This window comes from Hevea brasiliensis, chromosome 9 (genome assembly GCF_030052815.1).
Source record: "Hevea brasiliensis isolate MT/VB/25A 57/8 chromosome 9, ASM3005281v1, whole genome shotgun sequence".
Lineage (NCBI taxonomy): Eukaryota > Viridiplantae > Streptophyta > Magnoliopsida > Malpighiales > Euphorbiaceae > Hevea > Hevea brasiliensis.
In genome coordinates, this window is record NC_079501.1 from 80,104,374 (window position 1) to 80,114,164 (window position 9,791).

Sequence of the window (9,791 nt, forward strand, 5' to 3'; positions counted from 1 at the left end):
GAGTGAGTGAGGTGTTTTCTTTACACCAACCATTTTCTTGCAGGTCTGAAAACATGTCTAGAAGGGGTGATGGTAGTGAGGGGGAAGGTGAAAATCCATTCTACATGCAGGCTGTCAGACAACAATTTGAAAGAATGAATATTGTGTGCAATGAAATCATAGATAGGTTGGAAAGATTGGAGCAAAGAGATAGGCAAAATGAGAGAAGGCCAAATAGGAGGGATCTTGTACCTCCAGTAGTTGAATCTGATGAAGTTGAGGTTGATAACTATGATTTTGAGGTTGAAAGACCTAGGAGGGGTAGATATGAGAGAAGAGCTGAAGATAGGAGGATAAGAAGAGAGGAAAGAGAGAGGAATAGGGTAGATGACAATATCAAAAGTATTAAAATAAGCATCCCTTCTTTCCAAGGGAAAAATGATCCGGATGTGTATCTTGAATGGGAAAGCAAGGTAGAAGCTGTGTTTGATTGTCATCACTATTCAGAGGAAAAGAAAGTAAAGTTAGCAGCAGTAGAATTTACTGATTATGCTTTGGTATGGTGGGATCAAGTGTTGATTAGTAGAAGGAGAAATTATGAGCAATCAATTACAACCTGGGGTGAGATGAAAACTATAATGAGGAAGAGATTTGTTCCTAGTCATTACTATAGAGAGCTACATCAGAGGTTACAAAGATTGACTCAAGGTTCTAAAAGTGTTGAAGATTATCATAAAGAAATGGAAATTGCTATGATTAGAGCAAATGTGGAGGAGGATAGAGAAGCCACCATGGCTAGATTCTTGAATGGGCTAAACAAGGAGATTGCTCATATTGTTGAGTTACATCACTATGTTGAGTTGGAGGATATGGTCCACATGGCTATGAAGGTAGAAAGGCAACTTAAAAGAAAGTCAAAATTTGGAGGAAATGCAGGTACTTCTTCATCTTGGAAGTCTAACTGGAAGAAGGAGGAAAAGGCTTTTAGCAACTATAAGAAAAATGAGGATAAGGATAAGGAAAAGAAGGTGGAGAAGAAATTTGTAGAAAGTAAAGGAAAGGAGGTTGCAACTACTACCCAAAATAGAGATGTGAAGTGTTTTAGGTGTTTGGGCAGTGGACACATAGCTTCTCAATGCCCTAACAAGAGAGTCATGGTCATGAGAGAAAATGGTGAGATAGAAACAGAGGAGGAAATTGTGAGTGATTCCACATCTTCAGGGGAGGAGGATGCAGAGGTAGAATATGCTGCTGAAGAAAGTGCTCTAGTAATTATGAGAGCATTAAATACTCAAGTAAAGGAGGATGTTGGTGATGAATTGCAAAGAGAAACAATTTTTCATACAAGGTGTCTTATCCAAGACAAAGCTTGTAGTGTCATCATTGATGGGGGGAAGTTGTGCCAATGTTGCTAGTACTATTTTGGTGCAGAGACTAAGGTTGAGGACTTCAAAACACCCTAGACCCTATAAATTGCAGTGGTTGAATGAATGTGGTGAGGTGAAAGTAACAAACGAGTACTGATTTCCTTTGCAATAGGAAAGTATCAAGATGAGGCTATGTGTGACGTGGTTCCAATGCAAGCTGGCCATTTATTACTTGGCCGACCATGGCAATTTGATAGAAAGGTGATCCATGATGGGTATAAAAATAGGTATTCTTTTGAAATGAATGGAAGGAAAATCATTTTGGCACCTATGACACCAAAACAGATTTATGACGACCAAACAAGGCTTAAGCAAGCAATGGGTGAGGAAAAATCAAGAGTGGCCGAAAAGAGAGCAGAGAAGAAAAAAAGGAGTGAAAAGAAATTGAGTGAAAATGTTGTGAGTGAGCAAGACAAGGGTGGTTGTGAGGAAAGAAAAGAAAGTAAAGAAAACATTCCAAGAGTGCTTGAAAAAGGTGAATCTTCGGCGCAAAAGGAGAGCTGTGCGGAAAGAGGGGATAGAAAATTAAGCTTGTATGCTAAAGGAAGAGATGTGAGGAATGCCATGTTTGCCAACAAGCAAATGTTATTAATTGTGTTTAAGGACTCTTGTTTATCCACATCTAACCTTGACCCCAATTTGCCTAGTGTTGTTGTCTCCCTTTTGCAGGAATATGAGGATGTACTACCTGAGGAGATGCCAGCTGGACTACCACCTATTCGAGGGATTGAGCACCAGATTGATTTTGTACCTGGAGCAGTTATTCCCAACCGTCCAGCCTATAGAAGTAACCCTAAAGAAACCAAAGAATTACAAAGGCAAGTTGAGGAATTGCTAGCTAAGGGATATGTGAGAGAAAGTATGAGCCCTTGTGCTGTACCCGTCCTTTTGGTACCAAAGAAAGATGGTACATGGCGCATGTGTGTGGATTGTTGGGCGGTCAACAAAATCACTGTAAAGTATCGCCATCCTATACCTAGATTGGATGATATGTTGGATGAACTTTGTGGTGCTTGTATTTTTACCAAAATTGACTTGAAAAGCGGATATCATCAAGATCGCATGAAAGTAGGTGATGAATGGAAGACTGCATTAAAAACAAAACATGGACTATATGAGTGGTTAGTGATGCCTTTTGGGCTAACTAATGCTTCTAGCACTTTTATGAGATTGATGAATCATGTGTTGCGTGCTTTTATTGGAAAATTTGTTGTTGTTTATTTTGATGATATATTGGTTTACAGTAGAGGCATGAATGAACATATGCATCATTTAAGGGCTGTATTCGATGTGTTAAGAAAGGAAAAATTATATGCTAACTTGAAGAAATGTTCATTTTGCATGGAAAAGGTTGTCTTTTTAGGATTTGTCATTAGTGCTAATGGTGTTGAAGTTGATGATGAAAAAATTAGAGCTATTAGAGACTGGCCCATTCCAAAGACTGCATCTGAAGTACGTAGTTTTCATGGACTAGCTAGTTTCTATAGAAGATTTATTAAGAATTTCAGTACCATTGCAGCACCATTGAATGATCTTGTCAAAAAGAATGTTAATTTTGTTTGGGAACAGAAACAAGATGATGTTTTTCACAAAATTAAAGAGATGCTATGTTCCGCTCCTGTGTTGGCTTTACCTGATTTTTCTAAAACTTTTGAGATTGAGTGTGACGCCGTTTTAATGCAAGAAAAGAGACCAATAGCATACTTTAGTGAGAAGCTTAATGGAGCAGCTTTAAACTATTCTACATATGACAAGGAGTTGTATGGATTGGTACGTGCCTTGGAAACATGGCAACATTACCTTTGACCAAAGCAATTTGTCATCCACACAGATCACGAGTCATTAAAGCATATCAAGGGGCAAAATAAGTTGAGTAGGCGTCATGCAAAATGGGTTGAGTTCCTTGAGACCTTCCCATATGTGATTCAATACAAACATGGGAAAGAAAATGTGGTGGCTGATGCCTTATCTCGAAGGTATAACCTTCTTGCCCTTCTTGATGCAAAGTTATTAGGATTCGAATATGTGAAAGAATTATATGCTGAAGATGATGACTTTGCTAGAGTGTATGCAGCTTGTGAAAAGAATGCTTTTGAGAAGTTTTATAGGCATGATGGATATTTGTTTAGAGAAAATAGATTGCTTCCTATGACACCAGCTCAAGTGCATGAAGATCAAATAAGGATTCTTAGATCCATTGAAGAAAAGAAAGAAACTTGGAGAGAAAAACTTAGAGAGGAGCTGGATGAGAGTGAAAAGAAAGAGAAGAGAGAAGAAAAAGAGAGAAAAAGAGAAATAAAAGAAAAGAAAATGAGAGCAAATGAGAAAAAGGAAAGCTCGGGGCAAAAGGAGAGTGGAGAGAAGAGAATGAGTTTGTATGTGAAGGAAAGAGAAGTTAGAGAGGCTTTACATTCAGGAAGACCTCTTTGTATACTTATGTACAAGGAGGTTAATTTATGTGTTTCTGACCTTGATTCACATTTGCCTAGTGATGCTTTGTCTCTTATACAGGAATATGAAGATGTCTTCCCCAATGAGTTGCCACCAGGATTGCCACCTATCAGAGGGATTGAGCACCAGATCGACTTGGTACCTGGAGCACAAATATCGTATAGACCATCATACAGTACAAATACTTAAGAAACAAAGTATTTACAAAGTCAAGTTGATGAGCTTATGTAGATGGGCTATGTTAGGGAGAGCATGAGACCATGTGCTGTACCTGTGTTGCTAGTGCCAAGAAGGATGGGAGTTATCGCATGTGTGTGGATTGCAGAGCCATCAATAAAATCATCAGTAAAGTATGGACACCTAATCCTTCGCCTTGATGATATGCTTGATGAGTTGTATGGTGCATGTGTGTTTTCTAAGATAGATTTGAAAAGTGGTTACCACCAAATAAGAATGAAAATTGGTGATGAGTGGAAAACTGCTTTCAAAACTAAATATGGGTTGTATGAATGGATGGTGATGCCATTTGGGCTCACAAATGCTCCTAGCACTTTTATGCGTTTGATGAATCATGTGTTGAGGAATTTCATTGGAAAATTTGTTGTGGTGTATTTTGATGACATTTTGATTTACAGCAGTAACATAGACGAGCATTTGCATCACTTGAGACTTGTTTTTGATGTGTTGAGAAATGAGAAATTGTATGCGAATGCGAAAAAGTGTTCATTTTGCTTGGATAAGGTTGTTTTTCTTGGTTTTGTTGTAAGTAGTAAAGGTGTACAGGTTGATGAAGAGAAAATCAAAGCCATTAGAGATTGGCCAATTCCTAAGAATGTGTTTGAGGTTAGGAGTTTCCATGGATTGGCTAGTTTCTATAGGCGATTTGTGCCTAATTTTAGTACAATTGCTGCTCCTTTGAATGAATTGGTGAAAAAGAATGTTGCATTTCAGTGGAAAAAGAAACATGAACATGCATTTTCTGAACTTAAAGATAGATTGTGTTCTGCACCCTTGTTGAGTTTGCCAAATTTTGATAAGACTTTTGAAATTGAATGTGACGCAAGTGGTGTAGGAATTGGTGCGGTTCTCATGCAAGAGAAACGACCAATAGCATATTTTAGTGAGAAATTGGATGGAGCTGCCTTGAATTACTCTACTTATGATAAGGAGATGTATGCATTAGTTAGGGCCTTGGAAACTTGGCAACATTATTTGTGGCCTAAAGAGTTTGTCATACATTCGGATCATGAATCATTGAAGCATATTAAGAGTCAAAATAAGTTGAGTAGAAGGCATGCTAAATGGATTGAATTTTTAGAGTCATTTCCATATGTGATTAAATACAAGCAAGGAAAAGAGAATGTTGTAGCTGATGCACTTTCTAGGAGACATGCACTTTTGTCTACACTTGATGCTAAATTGCTTGGTTTTGAGTTCATGAAAGAATTGTATGTTGATGATGCTGATTTTTGTAATGTATATGCTGCTTGTGAGAAAAGTGCATTTCAGAAATTTTATAGGCATGATGGATACTTGTTTAAGGAGAATAAATTGTGTGTGCCTAAATGCTCTATGCGGGACTTGCTTGTTTTGGAGTCACATAGTGGTGGTTTGATGGGACATTTTGGTGTTGCTAAGACTTTAAACATATTGCAAGAACACTTCTTTTGGCCACATATGAGGAAAGATGTTGATCGAATGTGTTCTAGGTGTGTTGAATGTAGGAAAGCAAAGTCTAGAGTAATGCCAAATGGTCTTTACACACCCTTGCCTGTTCCTAAGGAACCTTGGACTGATATTTCTATGGATTTTATTTTGGGTTTGCCTAGGTCTAGGAGAGGTCATGATTCTATATTTGTGGTTGTTGATAGATTTTCTAAGATGGCACACTTCATACCGTGTCACAAAACAGATGATGCCACATACATAGCCAATTTGTTCTTTAAGGAGATAGTCAGGTTACATGGTATACCTAGGACTATAGTGAGTGATAGAGATGTTAAGTTCCTAAGTCACTTTTGGAGGGTGTTGTGGGGTAAGTTAGGTACTAAACTGTTATTCTCAACTACTTGTCATCCCCAGACTGATGGACAAACAGAAGTAGTGAATAGAAGCTTAACTACTTTATTGCGTGTGATGGTTAAACAAAATTTGAAATCTTGGGAAGATTGCATTCCTTTTGTTGAGTTTGCTTATAACAGAGTAGTGCATTCTTCTACCGGATTTTCACCATTTCAGATTGTGTATGGATTTAATCCATTGACACCATTAGACTTGTTGCCTTTACCTGTTGATCATATTAATAGTCTTAAGAAAGCAGATTTGGTTAGGAAATTGCATGAGCAAGCTAGGTTACAAATTGAAAAGAAAAATGCACAATATGCTACTCATGCTAATAAAGGCCGAAAGCCTCTTGTGTTTGAACCAGGTGACTTTGTTTGGGTGCATTTAAGGAAAGAGCGGTTTCCAAACCTAAGAAAGTCGAAATTACAGCCAAGGTGTGATGGTCCATTCAAAGTGCTAGAAAGGATCAACAACAATGCATACAAGATTGATTTACCTGGTGAGTATGGTGTTAGCAATTCTTTTAACATTACTGATCTTTCCCCTTGCATTGATGCAGGACCAAATTTGAGGACGAATTCTTTCAAAGGAGGAGGGGATGATGAAGAAGCACCAGTGCCTATGCCATTATTTAGAGGACCCATCACCAGAGCCAGAGCTAGGGAGCTGCAAGCATTGGTGTTGGAGCATTGTGAGCACAAGGGGGATCAAAATTGCCATGTTGGACTTTCTTGCATATTGTTGGAATCTAGGTGGATTGTTCTCACACAAGTTGGCATGGGAGAGTTGACAAGTGGCGCCACATCAGCGTGACTTCGCCACTTCAGCATGACTTGGCACAAGACCATTCGGCCAAGTGGATTGGAGGAGCTTCTTATGCTTATTTGGATTTGCCATGTGCTGACACCTTTTATTGGTCCCCACTACATTAAAAAGAGGCTGCTACCACCTAAAGTATTGCTGCCACCTTATGGTCCCCACTACATAAAGGGCTGCCATAAAGCAAGTGGTCCCAAATGGTCCCCCCCCCCCTATGGAAACGCCCCATCTGATTGAGGAGCCTTGTATTTTTGTCTTTTTAGCCATGTTGGCACACTTTTGGGACTACTTGCTTTATGGCAGCCCTTTATGTAGTGGGGACCATAAGGTGGCAGCAATACTTTAGGTGGTAGCAGCCTCTTTTTAATGTAGTGGGGACCAATAAAAGGTGTCAGCACATGGCAAATCCAAATAAGCATAAGAAGCTCCTCCAATCCACTTGGCCGAATGGTCTTGTGCCAAGTCATGCTGAAGTGGCGAAGTCACGCTGATGTGGCGCCACTTGTCAACTCTCCCATGCCAACTTGTGTGAGAACAATCCACCTAGATTCCAACAATATGCGAGAAAGTCCAACATGGCAATTTTGATCCCCCTTGTGCTCACAATGCTCCAACACCAATGCTTGCAGCTCCCTAGCTCTGGCTCTGGTGATGGGTCCTCTAAATAATGGCATAGGCACTGGTGCTTCTTCATCACAAGATATTCAGATTGTATTGGCAGCCTTCATTTTTTCTAGTTTAAGTGTGAGCATTAGGGAGACAACTCCATTGCTGGAGCTTGAGTTAGTTCTATGTTTCTTCCATGTTTCTTGAAAGAACTTGGATTCTAGCAGCATGAACCCCTTGCTAGTCTTATTTTGATGATCAATATGCTTTAGCTTGTTACTGTTTGTGTATTGACACTTGGGTTTTCAATCTGAAATTCTGCCTTGTTTGGATGATTAAAGATCTTGGTTCAAATATTTAGATGTTGTGTTTCTTGGCATCCTAGGAGTGCCCATCACCTTGCCACTCACCACAAATCCTAAGAAAATAACTTTGTCCATACAGAAAGTGCATTTCTTAAGATTGGCATACAAGTGCTCTTTTCTAAACCCCTCAAAGACTTGTCTCAAGTGCAGCAAATGATCATGCATATTTTGGCTATATACTAGGATATCATCAAAATACACTAAAACAAATTTTCCTAGGAAAGCACGCAACACATGGTTCATAAGCCTCATAAATGTACTAGGTGCATTGGTCAAGCCAAATGGCATGACTAACCATTCATATAGTCCATATTGAGTCTTAAAGGCAGTTTTCCATTCATCTCCTAATTTCATGCGAATTTGGTGATAACCACTCTTTAAGTCAATTTTAGAAAATATGCATGCACCATGCAACTCATCAAGCATATCATCAAGTCTAGGTATGGGATGTCTATACTTTATAGTGATTTTGTTGATTGCTCTACAATCCACACACATGCGCATGCTCCCATCTTTTTTTGGCACCAAAAGAACAGGTACAGCACATGGGCTCATGCTCTCCCTAACATGGCCTTTTGCTAGAAGCTCCTCCACTTGTCTTTGAAGTTCCTTAGCCTCTTCTGGATTGGTTCTATAGGCTGGCCTATTTGGGATTACAGCTCCAGGAAAAAAATCTATTTGGTGCTCTATGCCTCTAATGGGTGGTAGCCCATTAGGTATTTCTTTAGGGAAGACATCCTCAAACTCATGCAACAAGGGCAAAGCACAACTAGGAATGGATGGGTCAAGGTTAGAGACATTGGTGTAAGCTCTCTTACAAATTAGCAAAGCCATTGGCATACTAGAAAAATATGCAGTCCTCACATCCTTGGCTTTTGCTAGCAAACTGACTTTATTCTCTCCACTCTTCTCACAACTCTCCTTTTGCCCCGAGCCCTTTTTTTTTGGTTTCACTCTTCTCTTTTTCTTCCTCATTTTTCTCTCTTACTTTTTCCTCTCTTTCTTTTCTTTCTTTCTCTTTTCGCACTCTTAGCTCGGCCTCTCTTTGTTGTTGCTCATTCATGGTCTGTTTTATCCTTAATTGATCTTCAAAAGCTTGTGCGGGTGATAATGCTGCTAAAGTAACCCTTCGTCCATCATGATCAAAGGAGTACTACCTTCCTATCATATTGCCATGGTCTCCCTAGCAAAATATGTCCAGCATGCATTGGCACCACATCACACAACACCTCATCCTTATACCTTCCAATAGAAAAAGCCAACATCACTTGCTTGTTCACCTTAATTTCCCCACATTCATTCAGCCATTGCAACTTGTATGGTCTAGGATGTGCCAAGCTTCGCAACCATGAGTGTGCTGGCAACATTCACACAACTACCACTATCTACAATCATGCTACAAGTTTTACCATTCACCAAGCATCTAGTGTGGAAAATATTTTCCCTTTGTAGTGCATCTCCCTTTTCTTCCTTTGCATGTGCACTTAGTGCATGCCTAACCACCAGAATATTACCTCCCACGGCATGCTCTACATCACTAGCTTCCTCCAAAGGAGGCATACTCTCACTAGCATCATCATCATCAATATCATCATCTTCTGATTCGATCTCCCCATTCTGCCTCATCACCATCACCCTCTTGTTAGGACATTGAGATGCATAATGTCCCTTCCCTAGGCACCTAAAACATTGGATATCCCTAGTTCTTCCACTAGAGGTATTCTGTCCCTTGCCTTTCTCAGCCACACTGGGCTTTTCTCCACCCCTAGTCTCCTCTTTCTTTTCCTTAGAAACAGCCTTGGAATCATAAGTTTCAACCTTCTTCCAATTCGGTTTCCATGAAGCATTGTTGCTCGAATTCATACCTACACCCATCTTGAATGCTTTCTTCTTCTTTAGTTGTTTTTCTATCTTGATTGCCACATTTAACATGTCATCAAGCTCTACATAGTGTTGTAGCTCCACTATGTTGGCAATATCAAGATTCAGCCCCTTTAGGAACCTAGCCATAGTGGCTTCCCTATCCTCCTCTACATTGGCTCTTATCATAGCCATCTCCATCTCCTTGAAATATTCTTCC

The 9,791-nt window shown here is 39.6% G+C and overlaps 1 pseudogene; it reads left to right on the forward strand.

Annotated features, from left to right (window-relative positions):
- The first annotated feature begins 389 nt into the window (after window positions 1-389).
- On the forward strand, window positions 390-6,939 carry LOC131183426 (uncharacterized; annotated as a pseudogene).
- Window positions 6,940-9,791: the final 2,852 nt, after the last annotated feature.